Source organism: Vanacampus margaritifer, chromosome 4 (genome assembly GCF_051991255.1).
Source record: "Vanacampus margaritifer isolate UIUO_Vmar chromosome 4, RoL_Vmar_1.0, whole genome shotgun sequence".
NCBI lineage: Eukaryota > Metazoa > Chordata > Actinopteri > Syngnathiformes > Syngnathidae > Vanacampus > Vanacampus margaritifer.
The window spans coordinates 31,720,922-31,741,898 of NC_135435.1; the positions used below are offsets into that span (position 1 = coordinate 31,720,922).

Sequence of the window (20,977 nt, forward strand, 5' to 3'; positions counted from 1 at the left end):
TAACACGATAATACAATATACTGGAGAAGCCAAATTCCTTTTAAATGGCGTTAAATTGGCTCCATGTACATACTTATTGTATCACTAAACTTTTCATAAGATCTCGTAAAATTACCGTTAATTTACACAATACGTTTAAAATGCTTCATTTATGTTCGTTTCATGGGTCCACGTGACCAGAACATTGAGCATTACAAAAAATAGAAGTTTGACAAAAATATAAAATAAAAGGAAAAGAGATTAAACCTGAGCGGAATTATCAAAATGTTTTTGTATGTAACACAAAATGGAATAAAAGGTACTGTTACATTGTTGGATTGATTAAAAGATGATTTCATTTATTTATTTATTAAATGTTTTAGGCTATCCTAAATTGTTCCCTTTAAACAAAATAAGGTGTATAATATATGATGTAATTATTTAGGTTATTATAACATTATTATTTTTTTTTTTAATATTTTACAAATATAAGGTATTATTTGAAATGTATTGATCAAAATCCTGTCATTTGCAGGTCAAAATTAGTGTTGTTCCCATACCGATACTGATATCGGGAAAAGACCCGATACTTCATTAAAACAATGGTATCAATATCGGCAGGTACTAACAAGTAACATGCCGATACCATTATTTTGATGCTAATATAGGACTTTGGATGCAGCATCTTGTGTCTTGCTTGTGACGTGTTCACTGCATGCCGAGCCAAGATATCCAATTGGCCCTTGAATGCTCTGAGCCAATGGCAGGACAGCTTTTTCATGTTGAGAAAAAAAAAAAAGGTATCGGTACAGTATCGCCGATGGGAATCGGTATCAGGGCCAAAAAAACTGTAACGGAACAACACTAGTCAAAATGACAGAAAATTCAGCTTCTCTAATATAATAATGATGATAACAATAGTATCTGTTGCTGCTTACAATATTTCATCCCTTTTGTTGTTTGTGTGAATCATTTTAATGTGTGTGAGATTTTCTTGACTTTTTCCTTCGCATGAAAAGTTTGTTGTGTGCGACTGTGAGAGATATTTTTATGCGTTGGTGTGTGGGAGATGTATTTTGGTACGTGTCGGAATTTTTTGTGTGAATGAGAAACTTTTGGTGTGTGCGAGTGTGTAAGGTAAATGTTATTTTTGTCCACTTGACACAAAGTGAGCGGAGTTTGTGCTGTCAGCCCAAAAGCTTTTAGAGAAAAACGCGTCCAAGTTTGCCACGCCGCGTTCTTCAGGTCAGAATGATCTCTCGCTGGCACGATGGGTTGCGACGCAACGCCGAAGGCTGCACGCCTCGACAAAAAAAAGTCTGCACTGAACTTTTGTGTGCGTTCACCCTTTTTTCTGTTTGAGTTCACAATGTGAAACTGTGTTAAAGGAGCGTATTTTGGTGGGAAACGGAACTTTTGTGCACGTTCGTCTCTGCTCTGGTTGGGTTCAAAATGTGAACCAGCCTGTGTAGGAAAAGGAAAGACGTGTTTTTGGACTCTATTCTCTGGAGCAGAATACAAAAGTGGACAATTCGTGTTGTATAAAGTGTAACTCATTGGACATTAAATCACCGTGTGGGTGGATTTAACAATAACAAAATAAAGCACACACATATCGTTGGCATCAAGTCGAAAAAACTGTCACAATTTGGAAAATGTCATGTTTTCTCAAAAACCAGTCAGTCCACGCGAGTGGGTGTCATTTTTAGGAATTATTGAACATATTATTAAATATTATATAATTATTGAACAATGGCTTTTTCTTTTCTCTTCTTTTTTAGAGCTCAGGCTGACACCAAAAATCCCGATCCATTATTACGAGTTCCGAATCAATTTGTATTTTTTGCACTTTCGCCAAAAAAAAAACCCTTCATATTTTAACATAATAATGGTAAATGGGGTGCATTTATCTAAATTGTACACAGTGTGTTCCCAGCGAGCTTTACAAAGCCTCACTCTTACTTATTTGGAAAATAAAATGTCTCTAAGTGGTCAATAAGTGGTGTAACTATAGTGTATTTCAGTTGAAAGTGTTCATACATGGTCAATAATTGCTATATGAAGCATATACAGTAAGTGTGACGAATATATACCAAATCAATAAGATGTATATAACGTAAAAGTGGTCAATGCATCACTAAGTATTATAAGATATGTGTCGTATTAGTATAAGTATAAATTAAATGTACTGTGAATAAAAAGTATGCATAAGTGGTCAATAATTGGTATATAAAATGTATAAGAGTTGTACAAAATACATCATAAGTGGCATATAAAAAATATATAATCCAACAATGCACGTGACTATGATATGGAACACAACAATGCCTGGAAGCTCGTCGGTTGGTTAAGCAGACGCCGGCGCGTACGTTGCACTTGAGCAAGGAAAGCGTTCGCGTTGTGACAGCGCACAGCCGAGCCCCGACAAGCGTGCGACCCCCCCCACGAGTCGGGTCAGCAAGCATCTAATTAGCCAATCGGATGGCTCGCTCGTCGTCTCGCACTTGCGCCACTTTGTGCAGACGAGCGTGACGACCTCAGGACACCGCTACTCTTCCCGCGACCTTTGAACTCAGGCCTCATTTTCACACGCTGGCTCTCCGGCGTGTCATGTTTGATTATGCTTGTGTGTGTGTGTGTGTGTGTGTGTGTGTGTGTGTGTGTGTGTGTGTGTGTGTGTGTGTGTGTGGGGGTAAAAGGGTATCCTGAAATGAAAACGCCCCTTAGCCCAAACTTGAAACACTCATTTTAAATCCTAAACCTGGCTTGAACTGCTCATTTGAAAGTTCAAATGTATTTAAAACCCTAACCCTGGCTTGAAACCCTGGCTTTGAAAGCCTACCTTTTTTCTCAAACCACAACCTTGGCCGTAAACACAAATCTAGACCCTTAAGCCTGGCTTGAAAACCTATTTTGAGACTCTCATGTATATTTGAACCCCCAATCTTGTCTTGAGAATATAATTTAAAATCTTAACAATGGTTTCACACTCATTTTCAAACCCTAACCTTTATTGAAACCTTGACCTTTTCTTTTTTTTTTCTTTTTTTTTTCCTGGAGAGCTCAGTATTGTTCATTTGACATGTCATCATCATTGCTCTCCTTTTTTTTTTTTTGTATGGGTGTGTGTGTGTGCGTGCGTGCGTGCGTGTATTCATTAGTGCACCTAAAACCTATTAAAAAAATCCCATACCGTTCACCTAAACCGAACACTTCAGAATCCAGCCAGAGTCGTGGGGCCGTCAGGAGACCCGAAGAAGGACCAAAGAAAAGAAAGGAAAGTAAAGAAAAGTCCAGCACCGACCAGACATCACCCACCAGGCCACCAACCAGAGTCCTTCACCAACCCCAGAGACATCTGAATTCCAACAAATCAGGGAGACCTCAAGGGCCCAAAGGAGAGACTGAGGAAAGGTAGGAAGGACAGACGAAGCAGAGTGAGATCCACAGACACCAGCCTCCACCGATTCAATGACCACAAGCAGATTGTGTCTGAGTTTCGGTAGATGCTGGTGTGGTGGATCTGGCGTGCATGAAAATCTCCACCAAAGAGGGGAGCCGTCGACCCCCGCCAGGACAGAGCAAGCGCAACACTTCAGGGCCCCCCAGGCCGCGGCAGCGCCAAAGGACGACCCCCGGGCCCCGCATGGGCCACCGGCCGGAGATCAAACCCAGGAGCAGGAGCGCCCCCCCACCCCAATGCGGCCCGCGCCCCCAACCCAACGCAGCAGGACGGGGCACTGCAGGCCCGCCAGGCACCCCACCAGTCCACAGCCCCCGCTCCCCCCACGACCCCCCCGCCATCCACCGCAACCCAGCCCCAGCCGCCCCCAGGCCCCCAAACCCCCATAAAAAAAATAATTGGACACATGGACAGGGGACCGCAGCACTGCTCCATACTGCGGTCTGCCCCAACCAATGGCGCCCCCCTCCCCCCCCCCCCCCAGTTGTGTGGTGCATTAAAATCGGAGGGGAGTTGTAGGGCGAAGACGGTGTTTCCACCCTACCCCACTCCCCCTCCAAAGTGTGTTATGTGCCCTATATGTCTATAAAAGTGTATTGTGCAAAACTAGTGCAGTGAGTTAAGAGGAGCGACCAGCTGGGCCCCCCCCAACCGGGCGGGGGTGAGAGGCGCACCCGCCCACCAAACCCCCATCCACCCCACCGGGACCCCGGCAGGCATATGGGACCAGCCCGGCGGGGCGATAGGGCTCGCCCCCCGGATACTGGGGCCCGCCCGAAGTGCCAGGAGGTCCATCGGAGCGGGGCGGGCACAACAACCCTAACCCTAAAACCTTCACCTTAACATGACAACCACATTCGAAGCCTCATTTTTATTTCAAACTTCAACCCTTGCTTCAAACTGTCAACTAAAAGCCTTAACCCAATTTTGAAACCCTAATCTCTATTTGAAAACATAACTTCAGTTTGAAACCCTAATCATATTGAGACTCGAATTGTGCTTTGTCTATCTCCAGTAACGACTTAATACAAAAATAGTAATACATCAATTAAGATAAATAACAGCTGTGTGATTTGTGTCTGCTTAAAAATGCTCACATTTCAGCCTACAAAAACCCAAAGTGGAACTCAAGCCTACAACAGGCAGCCTGTGTCAGGATTTGCCAACATCTCCAGCAGGTCGACCACATCGCACAGGTCTGAACGAGAGGGGAAAGGAAGCAAAAGAGTCAAGGAAACGCGGGGAGACGGACGGGCCAGCCTCACCGCTAATTAAATGTTCTGTGTGAGGACGACAAAGAGCGAAGTCGCTCGTGACTGTAATTTGCTAAGATAAAACGCTGACGGCGTCTCAGGAAATGTCACTTGAACAAAGACAATTTCAGAGCTCAAATTGACACAAATGGCTCCGCCGGGCAGTTTCCCGCTGACACGTACTCACAACGGCTGATGTGGCTTCTACTCAACATGAGTTGTTTGCGGCTCCATCTTCTGCTCGCATAAAAATGGCGCTGGATAGCAAAATAGAAAGCATTTCTTTGGAACGCCTGCAAGGTACAACTAAGTGCTTTTCACATTATCACTGGCCAAGCAAAACCTTCCACGCTTTGATATAATATTGACATTTGAAGAGTTAACACCTCAAACTTTACACACAACCTGACCCAAACCCTTGCATAACTATTTCGACCCTTTCTCTACCTAAGACAAATACTAATGCCATTTTATCCAAGCCAAACCTAGTCAAGTCCTTTTATTTATATAGCACCAATGCCACTCAAGGCACTTTACACATGGAGGTCCAAAACTAGACTCCTCATACATTATTAGCATATGTAAACCAACTGAACCCCTCGTGAGCAAACAGAAGGAGAAAGACAAACTCCCTGTAAGGAACAAACCTCAAACAGAGCCCACCTTCTGCAGGTGACGGCAGCCGCGATTGGTTGGATTGTGATGGACAGACAGAGTAGAAGGACAGACGGCCGCTCGAGACAGAAAACAAGAAAGAGGGAAAGGAGAACAATCGGCACAACAACCGCCATGTCAATAAGCAGTCGTCCTAATAAGACTGGTCCAGTCCCAACACCACTGTCCATTGCAATTAAATTGAAGGTGGACGTCCGAGGCAGAGAACACGAGAGACGTAGAGACAAAACAGAAACGGGTTTTGTAACATACTACATGGATGGCGATGGTGATCCCAAAGACGCATATATACGTTTTTATTTGGGGGGGGTTTATGCTAGACCATACAGAACACTTAGATCATGCCCACGTGTCACATCTAAAATACTGTGGCCACTTATGTGGAATTTGGAGTTATAACCAGAAAGGTAATTATGCTTCCTTCTTGTTTGTTTCATTTATATTTTTAAGACAACAGCATAATTGCCTGTCATTTTTGAACATTTTCCCAAAACAAGAAAACATCACAAGTTGCCTGGATTCACCCTTTGTCTGAGTATCCACACAAAGATGAAAAAAACAACAACAACAATTACAACAGGGAGCAAAACTTTGCTGTTTTCGCCACCTACAAGAAAACAACACGCATGATCTTCATTTTCTCGACTTGCTTCATGCTTATAGAAGTGGCATGTTTTTGTGCTGTGGCACAAATCGCTGCACTCATAACAGAAAACGTATCCAGCTGTGAACCTTCCCGATCTGTAACACTTTCCCAAACCGAAAATAACACAACCCTCATCAATTCCTAACCTAAACACAAACCAAATCCCGGCGCCTGCCGTTCACGATTTCCACCTTCCAGACCAAACAAGTGCAGTCCTAAATACACACTAAAGCTAAGCTCAACCAAGATGAAGCTTTTAAGACACCCGAACCACGGCCAATTTGGACATGGATCATTTGTGTGCAGGCAGGCAGGATCCTGTGAGGCAACGTTAACAAGCAGCGTCATTAATGAACAACAAGGCTCACGAGGACGGATGGCTTTATTTATCTGCTCAACTTAAACTCACTTGAGTGACTTTGTCTTTTAATCAGCCCTTTTTTTTTTTTTACTCGCCAAAGCCTCTCTAATTGGTCTTGTTGAAATGACTTCACTTAGCATTTGCATCCTAGTGGCTCTCGGTTATTGTTCACAATTTACGGGTTCAGGTGGCCAAGCAGCAGTCTCACTTCCGAATGACAACAGACCATGAATTGTATCCTCCTTCTCAAAAATGCGGGACCCAGGGAGAATTTTTTCCAAGGACCACATCGTAATCCTAACAGCAATTAAGTCAAAGTGTACCATCTGAATGCCAATGGACAGTTGTCATGACCAACATAAAGTAGGGAGTCAGCCCAGGTGTTCAAAAGATGACACACAGGTTTTCTTCCTGATAAGTGTTTTTGACTTTATTGTAAGCCACTGTAACTCTATGCAAAGTTTGATCATTTTCAATGCATTTAACCCATTCAAACCCAAAAATGTATAAATACGTTTTTAATACTTTATCCTTCACTCCCAAAAACGTATTTACCGGTATACGTTTTTTAATGTTTGTTTTATGCTAGAGCATGCAGAAGGCTTTGATGCAGCCTCAGAGTTGAAGAGGTCCCTTAAAGAAATGGTAGTTATTACAAAAAACGGCCAGCAGGTGGCATCAGAGTATAAGAGATCAGCCAGGACCATGTTGCAAAAAAGCTACTTTTTCCCATCGTTTTCAACAGGTTTGTGTATAAGGATGAAACTTAGCTATATTATAATGCTAATTGATGCAAAACAGAAACAGATTCAAAAAATATTTTTTTTCCTGAAGAAAGAAGAGACTCTCATCTTTTGGTAGGTTCCATGTTTTTAGAACAACAATAGAACAAAATAATCTGTACAATAATAAAGAATTATTATTTTTGTTAAAAGTTAAACAAGAGACAAATTTTTTTTTTCAATTTAACTATTCTCATCATATTCTGGCTTTCGTTCTGGAAAAGATACCATGAATGCTCTTAGAAATATTATTGTAACCCAAAAAATCCAAAATAAAATCATGCCTTTTGTTAATGAAATTTCGGCTAGCTACTGTATGTGCTGGTCTGGAGGTTCCATTCATAGGTCAGATGAGGTCGTTCCTCTTCACTCCGGATTAGCTCAATCCCTTTAAAGTATGTCGGGATCCAGCAGGGATTACGACCGTCTGTCCACGAGTCAGACTTGGAGCTTTCTTTTTTCTCTTCAGAAATGGCGACAGATGTTGAGATGGCGGCGAGGGCTGCGAGCGAGGCATCTGCCGCCGACGTTCTCAAACATCCTGAGCGCCAGCCTACATGTTAGACTTCCTCACACGTCGCATCTGGAAAAACCAACACCGCAAAATTTGAACTTTGGAATCCTACAAAAATTTGGCCTCACTGTGAACAGTCAGAGTAGACTTGGCAGCTAACCGGGTGAAGATTAGCTATTTTATTTTCTTGTAAGTGATAAACTAGCTACACTGAAGCACTTTTATCACATTCAAGACAAAAGCCATAAACTGATGGCTGCAAGTTCATCAGGTAGAGGGCAGAATTTGTGGTTCCAAGCAATCACAGCAAGTCGTCCAGGTCATGAAGGAGCAAAGCAGCCGCACACCATCACACTACCACATCGATTGACTGTTGGTATGATATTTCCTAAATGTTGTTTTTGAAAAAATAATGACAGCCATCTTGGAATGTTTTAAATAATCCTTTGAGTGCTTGGATGAAATGGGAATAATCAAGGTAGTGCATTATATGCTGAATGAAGACACTTTTTTTTAATATCCGTTTTTGAGACTGTGTGTGATTTGCTGAACAAACAAATCAAACCAATCTAAGCATCTTTGGTTTTTCTAATCAGTTTATAACAGAAATTTGTTGATAACGTTGCAGTTCTCCGAGGAGTACTTCGGTCTTACTTTCAAGACAGCGAAACAAGTCCATAAAAGCTCAAATGCAAAAGGTAAGCTTGCAGGCTTCAGGTCCGTGTCCCAATACTTTTGCCACCTATTACAGGAGTAATTTCATCAGTTTGAGTCATTTTCCCTTATTAAAAAAAAGAGCACCTGCTGATTGATTGGATGTGAACTGCTGTCATTTACCTTCCTCCAGTCAGGGCCAGTAAATTCTCCAAAATGAGTTTTTGTGGGCCCCCTGGGCGACAACAATTACATCCGCAGTCCTGCGGCACGGGCGCAGGGGGGCCGTAATGGCGGCCCGCCCTCCATTAAAAGCAAATCACGTCCGTAAGACACCCCCCCGCCCCCCTTCTATGCACACAAATCTTGCAGCTAACGTGTCGCTAAATCAGACGCTTCATTAAAGGCAGCTTCATTTCAGCCTACCTTCGGAAAAGAAATGTGTCGCCAATGTTTTCTTTTTTTACATTTTTACACAAATAGTGATGTGTAGTGAACACACACACGTAATGCAGCGGAATGGAAATTTACCAGGCTGACGAATAACACGCTACATTTTTCTACAAATGACAAGTTTTCAGCAGCTAGCACGAGAAGCTAACGTAGCAGTCAACATCTTTACTCAGAGCTTCACGTTGTTAAACATCAGTCACAGAACGACCTTAATAACACACCAGTCACCTGGGATTTAAAGAGAAGTCATTTCTTTATACTTTATATTCACAAGTGACAAGTATTTGGTGGATAGCATGATAAGCTATCAAGCTAACTTTGCGGTACAGATCTTCAGTCGGGCTTTCATAATAGGACAATGTATGATGACGTAAAACAAAAACCTTCTACCGTTTGTTCACAAGCATTAAAGCAGTTAGCACAAGAAGCTAAGAAAAGAAGCTAACGACACACTCATTCGTCTTCCTTGTGTAACCCGCGGGGGTGTCTTTCCTTTCGGTTGTGTTTTCAATAAATGGGGTCGAATTTGATCACACTGCGCTTTTATTTTCCACAGCGGTCTGTGTGCATGAAACAACAATGAGTGTGTACAACCGCGACATCCTCGTTGGCTCTCTCGGGGGTCAAAAATAAATCTCAGTACAAGACGCGCTATCTAACGTTAGCAGCATTAGCTCCATTCAACGACGGATCACGACTCAAAAATGTGGCGTAGCGAGCACACCACTAGCTATTAAGCACGCAAAACATCCTTAGCAATAGATACAATAACAAAGTGCAACCCAAGTTTTTATTGCATTAATCGTCGCAACTAACGGGAGATCTTGGCCACATTTGGAGCGAGAGTGTCCGAGGCTCGCGCGTGTAAAGTGACGTCGCCCGCAGCGCGTGCACGAGCTCACGTTCTCTCAATCACAGGCCATAAAGACAAAAGAAACGCATTCATATTTGATCCCAAATATAATGAGTGCTTTTGGTGAAATGAACAGAACACGATAACCTGTTAGACTTGTCAAACATCAAATCTCGGATGCACGCCGCCAGACACACAAGATCAAAATCAGCAACATTTGTTTACAAAAAGATATGCCGCGTTCATCCTTGGATGCCGTCTCGAAATGAGGTCACGCAACTTTTGGGGCGTTGCAATTTCGAGGTAGCTAAACCTGACGAGATGTTTTTGGAAAACGTTACCACTCGCCCCTGTTTTTTCAGCGCGGGAACGTCAACAAACAGTAGCGCGTGAAAGCAGCTAACGGGATTATTAAGTGGATTATTAACGAGCGGGCGTGAGAGGATTAGCCAAGCGCTTTGAAGTGGATTTGAGGAAGAAGAAATTGACTTCTTCTTCTTCCCCCTCCTACTCCGGTCGGTGTCTTTTTGTTCAGCATCCAACCTGCTTCTTGTCGACAATCTCACCATTTGGTCCACTATTCTAATCACTGATCTTCCCAAAACGACTTTCTCTTTACAATCCCACTAAGAGGGGCCCAATCGAAAGACCTGAGCATTGTTTTACAACCCACTTTTCATCCCATATTTTCTTATCGTCCTGCGGCACACGCGCGCAGCATTCAAGCTCTTTATTGCAGGTCGGCGTCTATTGGAAAGGAGCAGTTTTAGCGATAGTAAATCCCCTCAATGGCGTCCACTTTATAGTACACTAAGATGAAAACAACTTTTTAACTGTTAACAGAAGAGAAGGGAAAAAAGTTGTCTTTGTCCAGTTGTCCATGCTAGCATGCCACGTTCATTGTTAGCAGACAATCAAGAAAATGATAGCATGTTGTTTTATGTTAGTTATGTCTAGCCTTGTATCCTTGAAAATGACAATGATTAAGATGACCAACCAATGAGAAGGAGAGACGAGAATGAGGGCAGCTGCAGCCACGTGGACACTAAAGCACATGAAGAAGCTAATCTAACATTAGGATGTGATTTTTATTTTATTTTTTTGTAATTTCTTACTTTTTACTTTCCAATGGCTAATCAGCTCGACCAATGAGGGAGTGGAGAATAAGGGCATTTGCAGCAAAGTAGAGACTAAGGCCATCGTGCGTATGCTCCCCTGTAAAATGTCTTAATTTATTTACATTCCGTTGCTGGCAGATGCTAATAATCAGAAATCCAAGCGTGTCGTTGCTGGAGATAATCCCGAGAACATCCTCTCCAGGCTTTGATGGAGATTACGGGCACATATTGATAAAGACGTCTCCCTTTCCTCGCCTGTCCAAGTGATTGATTGACGGCCGCGTGAGTGAAGACGCCATTCAAAAGACTCATCGAGGTCGTTTGCTCACGGATGCGTCAATTTGTGTCAACAAATACAAACAACGACTTTGATTGCTCATTTGTGGTCTGGTTTGGATTCTCTCGTTTTTGTTTTGGGGAAAATGAAGTTCTCCTATTTTTTCTAAGTTATATTATTTGAAAGATTAACGTGTTTTAGAATATGTTGCATTTTTTACGTTTAGCAATCACGACGATAAATTAGAATTTTTTAAATATCAAATTGTATGTTTTTAAAAAACTAAGTACAATTATTTTGAGAATCTCTAGTATTTCTTGACAATTTTTGGAGAATTCATTTGTATTTTTTGTACTGTATTTTTTAAGAACATATTCAAAAATATTCATTTTTTTAACACAAAAAAAGTTATATTACAAAAGAATTCGGTTGAATTGTTTGGTTATTGTGTTTTTATTTATTTATTTGGGGGGGGGTTCAAATGTTCAAAAAATTTATTTTTATAAGACAAAAGTTATTATGCAAAAAAATCTTCTTATATTTAATTATCTTGGAATATTATGGGAATTTTCTCTTTGCGTGTCATGTTTTAAAGAATAAATCTGTTGGCTCAACAAAACCAAAAACATTGTAATGAAAACCAAAACGAAAATCCTATTTCGTAAGCGGAGCGAGACCGACAGTAAGCCTGCCATTCAAGATAGTATTTTCACAGTATAGGGGCCACTTAACCCGGGGGCGAGGCGGCCACTTCTTTTGGCAGCCTTCAACGTTTTCCACCCCCACCCTCAGAGTGGCGACATGCGACTCCATCAACCCGAGGGCGAGCACGTCCTTAGTATCGGCATCACTCCCGTTGCATCGTGTCCGTCCTCATCACAGGCGTTGACTTGTTTGTCACGTCGTTTGCATCACATGGCTTTCAGGCTGGACGCCAGGACGCCAGGACGCCAGGACGCCAGGACGCCAGGACGCCAGGACGCCAGGACGCCAGGACGCCAGGACGCCAGGACGCCAGGACGCCAGGACGCCCGATCCAATTCGGCTGCCGTCCTCTGCCGCACAAGCGCAGCAGCTGCTGCCCGGTCTGTAGCGGTGACGTGATAAACGGCACACCAAAATTAATCCTTGATGTCGTGTTAGGGTTTTTTATCAGAGTTATCCTGTCAAAAATAGGAGTGTCACAAATCAAGAGACTTCTTGCTCTATTTTCATTGATTGTTTTTTGGAGTAATGTGATATTACAGCGGAGTCCGGCTATTTGCAAGAGATAAGGGCCGAGCCAGCCTGTTTACAGCGACAACCCGTGCATGATACACTTGTCGGGCATCCCGCAGGCAGCTTGAAGAAAGTGGGCGTTTATTTCGTTTGCATGGGCGCTACAGGGATGGGTTGTTTTCTTGAGTTGGGGGGTGCTTAACTCAATCAAATCCAAAAACGGATTAAAGCATTTTTTAATATTGTGTCCTTCTTTCCCAAAAACGGATTTATACGTTTTTATTTATTTATGTTTTTTTATGCTAGAGCATACAGAAGGCTTTGATACAGCTTCTGACATGAAGAGGTCGCTTAAAGCAGTGGTAGTAATTACAACAACAAAAACAACCAGCAGGTGGCAGCAGAGTATAAGAGATCAACCAGGGCCATGTTGCAAAAAAAGTTCTTTCCCCCACTGTGTTCAACAGATTTGTGAATAATAATGAAATTTAGCTATATTCTAATGCTAATTGCTGCAAAACCGAAACAGATACAAAAATGTTTTTTTCCCCTTTTTTTTTTCTGATTGAAGGAGATATTCTCTACTCTTTCTTTTGGTGGGTTCTATCTTTTATTCTGTGAACCTTGCAAAAGCAGTCAAAATCCAGTAAAACAGCCGGGAGTGAAGGGGCTTGCTTCAGTGAAAATGTTAAAGAGCAAGAATGAGGAAAATACTACTTTGGGGGTGTTTTTTGGTGAGGAATTAGCATTTTTAACATGGCTAAAATTTACAAAGAAGTTGATTTTGGCATTATATGGAAAGTCTGATGATTCATTGATATATTTTTTTTTCAAATAAAGTCAGAGAATCTTGCAGTAAATTAGTTCCTGAATTTCTCCCCAAAAAAATCCTGGAAAAAAGATTTTAAAGATTAAAGATGAAATGATTGAAATTGTGAAATTTAAAGAAGATGACGGATGTCCAATTTGTGACTAGCTTGCGTGTACCTAATGAAGCGTCCACGCTTGTCATAAATCGTAAGCGTCCGCGTGGCCGTCCTTGCGGCACCTGGCGAGTAATGTAGCAATTTGAGGGGAGTGCTCGTTAATTTGCGTTGAACGGCTTAACGTCGCCGCTTAATGTCGCCGTCATCAGTCAGAGCACGATCTCACCGCTCGCCACCGCGTTTTTCATCCCGTGTGACGTGCGTGCCTGCTAATGATTTCCCGCGCAAGGAGCTAACGTCGCCGGCGGGCTTCTCGTTCGAATCTTGGGCTGAAAAATGATCTTGGATGGTTTTGCCACAGATTAGCAGGAGTGACGAATGAGGACTGGAATGGTATCGAAGGATTTTTGATGTAGGATGAATTGTCTTTAAAAGCATAACATCAAATCATTTCAAGAACACATTTTTTATGGATTGTTCCCAATGGGCAATATAGTTCAATTTTTCAATAAAGTGTGTTTAAAAAACAATAAAAGAAAACACAGGGAGAACCTTACTAAAGTTGTATTAGTCCAAGAACACAGTATTTTTCATGAATAAAGTTTTGACAGTATTTTTTCTTAATGAATGAATATTTTTTCAAGAATAGTTTTGTATTTTATTCAATTAAAAATAAATAATTAATGTAGATTTATTATTGGAATTAATGTGAAATGTCTTAAATGAAGTGTGTATTTTGTTAAATCAAGTAAAAAATAATAATTCTAGAATAGCTGTGATTTAGTGGAACTAAATGTTTTCCCCCCAAAATACAAGAATAGATGTATATTTTTCTTTGATTATTATTTTTTGTTTGAGAATGAAAATGTTTTTAGGACACAAAATTTTGTTTTGATTATATTTTTGATTATATTTTTTAGAATAGACATAATTTTTTCTAGACTTTTTCAAGAAAAAAAAAAGTTTTCTGTTGTAGGATAAATGTCTGTTTTTCTAAACACCCCATCACCCCCCCCCCCACCCAAACGATAACTGTGTATTTTCCAATAATTTTTCTTCAGATTTTTTTTTTTTTAAGAAATTTGTGTTATTTCCCTACACTATATTATCTTTTTGTTTTTTTAAAAACTAAATGTGTATATTTTCAAATACAAAGTCTAATTTTGGAAAAGCAAAGAAAGCAAAAAGGAAAAGACGGCGACGAGTAACTACACAAACACAAGCACACGCAGTGACGTGCGAGTGTGTGTGTTGTTGATCGCCATCAAACGTGCGCGAGCTCATGAGTGTCGACAGCCGCGTTGCACATCGCCTTCACTTGGGCGATGACACCCTCGGACAAGCGCAGCGAGTGAGACGATAACGCGGATTGGCACATGAGAATCTTGCCCACGGATCCGGGACCCGGATCGCAACCACACAGTCCAGCGTGATGCTGTGACTTGCTGCTGCTTCCAGCTTTTATCGTCTCTCTCAAGTCTGTTGAAGCACATTTTTGCAACCATATGTGAGAACAAGATGCTCCAGACACTCTATGAAGTGCGCACACACACACACACACACACACACACACACACACACACACACACACACACACACATATACGCACACAGAAACACTCACACGGTCTTGAACTGCAAGTTCCTGAGGGAATTGTGCAATCGCTGTCAATTAGGATCACTGTTCACAAAATACAGTAAGGACAAATTTAGTTAAAATAAATAAATAAAAGAAATAAAAAAAAAACAAGTTCTCAAAAACTGTATACATTTATGGCTCTATTTTTGTGACTGGCACAAATCCTGCATGGCATATCTCTGCACAGAGGCAGGTTAGACCCCAAGGTGGTAACTTTAGGTGAGAGCGTGGGAGTTTTTTCCTCACTGTGAGAATATTTCTCTCTCTCACACACACATACACAAACACACACAATCTCTCAAACTGGCTCTCAGACAAAAAACAGACACTGTGTCACACACGATGTCACACACGATTCCACACTCACTACAAACTCTCACACACACAATCTCTTAAACATACGACTATCACACATTCTCTCACACTTTAAAAAACATAATCACACACGCTCTCACGCACTATCAAAACAAACTCTCAAACATATTCTCGCTAAACACAAAACATGCACGTTAACAAACACACATTCATACACTCTCGAAACAAAGAGGCTCTCTAACAAAAAATATCTCTGACACACATTCTCTTACTGTCACTCTCACTCTCACTCTCACACTCTCTCCCACACACTAACACTCTCTCTCACTCTGACACACTTGTCAAAAAAAGCACTCACTCTCCCATAGTCTGCAGTCAGGAGTCCCAGAGGAGTCGGCGGCATCGCTGTCATTTAGGATCAGCGAGCACACTGGCCGATGTCGTTTACCGCCAAAAGCTGCTCCACTGCCTCTCACTTACTCTCGCTCTCTATGCGTGTGTGCGCGCGCACGCGTGTGCGTCAGTCCAAAGGCTCACGAGATTGCCGAGCGGCTGACAGAGCCATTAGAGGCCCACCGGGGACCCGAGATGCTTTGCAGGCACCGAGAGCTCCTGAGACCCGAGCGCACACGACGCTTTAAACAAAGGCATAAGGGAGGACACACACGCGCGCACACACCCGCGCACACGCCCGCAAGTCACCCGAGGCGCTTTCATATATTTGAAATGCAACGGCGGCCGTCTGTCAGCTGCGGACACTTCAGGCCTCGTTATACTTCTGCGTCAGGCCACGGCGGAGACGTCGCGGCGGAGACGTCGCGGCGGAGACGTCGCGGCGGAGACGTCGCGGCGGAGACGTCGCGGCGGAGCCACGCTCGCGCGTTTGCCTTCATACTTGAGCGCGATACACATCACAAGACACAAAAGGTTCTGCTGCACTTTCACTGCAAGTCGCTACGGCTGATAGCGGCTCGGACGCCAAAGAGTGGAGATTCCTCTGCATTTGATGACCAATTCAGGAAGTCGTTTTTTCCTTTCAGGAACAAGAAACAAAGTGGGGAGAGTCGGCTCATCACCATGGCAATTATTTAGTGCCAATTTGCAACGGTGTCGGCCGTAACCTCGCCAAAACACAACAGCCCCGCCCCCTAGTGTTTGGTTCAGTTTTCGTTTTCAGCGAACGTGAACGAATCACTTCCTGAAGTGATTCGTTCTTTTCTCAGTTCTTTTGAGCTCAGCCACGCGCATGTCGTCAATCTTCGCCAACGACCAATCAGCAGCCAGCGCCAGACACGGCCGAACGTACTCTCATGCTATTGACGTTAGCCAACGCGGATCAGCCAGTGAACGAGTCGGTGAGCGAACGTGTTGCCATTTCCGGTGCAGGAATGATTCATTGAGTGAACGTACTTTTGTTTTTGATAGAAACACACTCATGACAACTAATATAGCAACATAACATTAACTGTGTGTTTTATTCATTTATTTATTTAACGTCCGTGTTTGCGTAGACAAACGATTTGATGAACAAATATTTTGAACAGTTCTTTTTAAGAAACTGATTCGAAAGATTCAGTTCACTTAAAAGAACTGTCACGCCCATCAGTAGCGCCCCCGTGCTTAGCAAACACAGTCCAGCACCCCCCGTCCCCCCCCCCCCCCCCACCCCGCCGTCCCCGTCTCTCGCCACACCAACCGGGATTCTTTTCTTCTCATTCCACTTAAGTACAGTTTTCGCACAATTTAACGTTTCATTTGAAAGATTTTCCAATTCATTTTCAATGGGAAGTCAGCCTTCCTCATCCTTCGTTTGAAACTGCCACGTTGGCACAGTTGGTCGATAAAAATGGATTCAATATAAATTGTGTCCATTGATTGGAGTCAATTACGCATGTTTTGAAACAATTGAGATTAAATGGCGTGTGCTGCGTCCATTTATCTTAATTTCCTCAAAAAATCAATCAAGGAAAAGTCGTCTTTCTTTTGTATTCATTGTACTGTATTCTAATTGGACCCGTTCTTGAATAATTCTTAGTCGGAAAATGAAATAACAACAACAATGCAACATTTATGACATGCGAGTACACACGCACACTGCATTGGTCTTTCTTTCCCCTGATGTCTTTTCTTTCTCTTGCCACTTCTTTCTTTCTTCGTCTACACACACACACACATCGTCTTATGTGCCATTCTGTCACTGTGTGTGTGTCTGTGTGTCTGTGTGTGTGTGTGTGTGTGTGCGCGTGTTACACGATATCTGTCAGGACTGAGCGAGAGAAAGGTCAAGTGAGTGTTTGCTGCGTTTTTCAGAAGCTCACCTGCAAATTCTTACCGCCCTCTCAGGTCATCCAGGCCACTAGAGGGCGTCAAGAAAAAGCACAAATGTCGAGTTCAAATCCGTGACGTCATACCAAGAAGTCTGCGTTCATTTAAGCAAATTAGACGAGAATGTTTTTTAAGATGTTCTTTTGATTTGTTGCATTTTTTTCCCGCTGAATGAGATTAACATCCTTAATGATCCTTTTTTCCTGACTTAATAATACGCCAAAAAAGCAAAAATGTTCCGTTTTGAGTAGCTTTGCCATCTTTTTAAACGTGAAGAAGGAAAACTTGACTGGAAGCGAGTGTCTCGTTTATTTCCGTCTGGATCTCGGCGCAGCTGCTGCTGCAGTCGGTCGCTCGCAGTCTAGACAAATACGAGCTCCCGCGGAGGCGCTCGGGGCGCCGTACGACGAGTCGGCCAGAAAGCGCCTGACGCTAAAAATACTTCACGCCGTCTGCTTGTGGGGAGGGCGGCGGTTGGAGCTCCGCTTTTTTTTAAGTAAAGCGTACAAGCGGCAGGCTCAAGGTTCAGCCAATCAGAAGAGGATTCTGTACGGTAGACGAGGTTACCTTTTCTTTCCCGAGTGCCGACTAGAACTATAGGAAGAGAGATCAGACTTGTCTTGCGTTAGCCTCGCTCCACTGGCGACCCTGTAAACGAAGCAACTGGAAAACTGCGTGCCTGTTGCTGCTGCTCGACTGCTGACTAGAACTCGGAAAAGAGATTACTCTGGTGCAAGCTATGTTGCGCTGATGCCTTTTGCATATTTTACAGGCTGATAAGCAAGCAACGACTTGCCTCGTCTCTTTTAGGATTCTACAAGTGGTCATAAACGCTTTTGCTCCAACTAGAACGAGGAACTAAGATCATATTTTTTAAGCGCAAGCTTCGCTCCACCGGTGCTTCTGCAAATGGACCGACTGATAAGCGGCTTACTACGTCTATTCCAGTATTCTCCAATTGCTCCAAAACACTAGAACAAGGAGTAATGACCATATTTTTCCTGTATGTGGTTTACTGCACTGTTGAAGACATTTAACATTTTCAATTTGATGTTTTACTGTTTTTGAATTCACTTATAGGCATATCAATGTGATATAATCATGAGTGTTTAAAAGAATACAGTGGGATGGTGATTTGGTGGACTTTATTTGATCTTCGTACCCTCAATGCTGTTGGAGGGGGAATGTGCATGATGTTGTCAGAGTCTCTTGTCATTAGGGACGAAAGGTCTGGGGTCAGATTTTGATTACTTCTGTTCCCCCAATCAAGAAGGGGAACTGTATAAAGATGTCTGTTTACCATCAACCTTACACCTTTGTTCAATCTAGGAGATGACATGTCTGCCCTTTGTTCAATCAAGAGCCGGGAGGAGGAACCTTTTATCTTTTGAGTATAAATGAGTCGATGTTCTGTAAATTGTCACACACTTGGGGGGATCCACGTTGCATTCTGATGTGGTGTCCTGACTGTGTCTTTAGAGGCCTCTAAATAAATTCTTGCAAGAAAACTTCTTCATCAGATCCTGAATACAATTATTTGGACACGCAAAGATTACACTTAATATAGTAATCAAAATATTCCTTCACTGTACACCTGCAACCAAAGCAACCGATAGACTCATTGCTTTTAGTCGAGGGGTCTCCAGCTGGTTCAAAAATCTGCTGCTCAAACCCCGACAAAATGTTTTGGTATTGCTCCTATTTTCTCCTTATAAAAGTGCTCGCTTGTTTTGCTGGCGGTAACAAAAGGCAAACACGCATGTATAGTATGCGATGACAAAAATCTCTTGGCTGCATCCCAACTTCCGGTGAAAGTCGTCAGAAAATGCTGCCGCTCCAGCGCCGGATAAAACCGGAATGGAGATGGTGTCAGTGACATATGACATCACATGTATGGAAAATTCCCACAGACAAACTTCAGCACCTTTTGGAAAGTCTTCAGGAAATAAACGTGCTGTTCGAGGGCTGATTAGAAAAAGAAAGGAGATCGCATCAGCAATGTCGAACGTTAAAATGGCAGAAAATGACTACGGGCAAAACCAATACTGAAAGACAATCTTCGGAATATGCTGCTAGTGGAGTGCTGAATAGAACCAGAACTAGATCCAAGATGACTTCAGTGACGTCTACGCTCACACAAAATTGTAATGGACACTTTTCAACATTTTGTAAAAATTCTCCTTCCAGTCTTTAGAAAATGTTGCTGCTCAAGTGGTGACTAGAACTCACAGAGAGATGAGAAACATGTAAGCTTACAATAGATGAAAATTCCAATGGACACACTCCGACAGCTTGCGCAAATGATATGCAAAGAAGTGACGAGAAACCCGTCCAGACGGAAGCAAGGTTTCGTTCCTCAAACAAATCTCGTACGCTCAGAAGCATTTCAAGACGTTTAACGGCTGCAATGTCTATGCCAAGTCAGGAGTGGCGCTGTAGCGCAGCCACAGGGAGTTAACGGAAGACGCAGAAGAAGAATCAGCGAAGAAGACCGCCACCTTTTTTTCTAACTTTATTGCAATCCGCAGAACAAACGTGGCTTTGCATGTATGGAAAGAACATTGAAAAAGACGAACACAGGAGAAGAGACGATGGCGGCAGATTCGAGCACGACGGCGGCAACAGAAATTTGGGAATAAAGCTGCAAAATATTTTGCTGCAAAAGCATAAGCAAGCTAAGGAGGCTGCAAATGAGGCAAATATTTGATACACAAATGTTGGATTTTTCAAAACAAAAATGAATGAATGAGTTACGCTTGTGGTGCAAATCTTGGATTTTTGTGAAGACTAAGAAAACAATGGAATCGCTTTCATTGCTGAAGAAATTAAAGTTGTTTTAATGCCCTTTATTTTCTTTTTTTTTCTCTTTTGTCTTTTAATTTTATTCTGTTGTTTGAATGCTGCATGGCTCTGTGTATGGCGATATTTGACGTGATTTGCCAAATGCTTCGATTGTATGAAGAAAATTCGAACCCACACACTCCCACACTGGAGATTTCCAAATGTGCTGCTGCTCAAGTGCTGACTTAGCATAACGAAAATGGGATCACTGAACTTACATACTATGGACAAAAAAAGTCCATGGTCAAATTTCAAGATGTTGTTCAAAGTCCTATAAAATGTATTATAATTATTATTATTTTTTGAATGCTGCTGTTCGAGTGCTCACTCGACAACCCGCCAATTTTGCTCTATTGCCTTCTCTTTCTGTGCCTTTTTTTTTCAATGCTCATCGTGGTTTATTAAACTCCAACAAACCCCATAAGAACCACGTTCGCACTTTTATGAGCATTTTCCGCCGACACCCGCGGCGAAACCCGCGTCCGGCGCTTCCACGACCGTCGCCCGAACATAAACGTGAGCGAGGAAGGACCGTTTACGGCAGCAGCCTGCGTCGCTTCGCCATTTGTCTCCATCAAGACACAAACCACCTCGGGGTGCCATGTGAGTGCGTGCGTGCCATATCAACCGGCCACCAGGAAGAGGAGGAGGAAGAGAGGAGGAAGAGGAGACATTCATAAAAGGCT

At 42.6% G+C, this 20,977-nt stretch overlaps 1 protein-coding gene across 2 annotated transcripts in view; it reads right to left on the bottom strand.

Annotated features, from left to right (window-relative positions):
- The window catches only part of LOC144050810 (neural-cadherin), a 219,107-nt gene that overhangs the window by 156,424 nt on the left and 41,706 nt on the right, over positions 1 to 20,977 (bottom strand). The gene's annotated exons all lie outside the window — the stretch shown is intronic.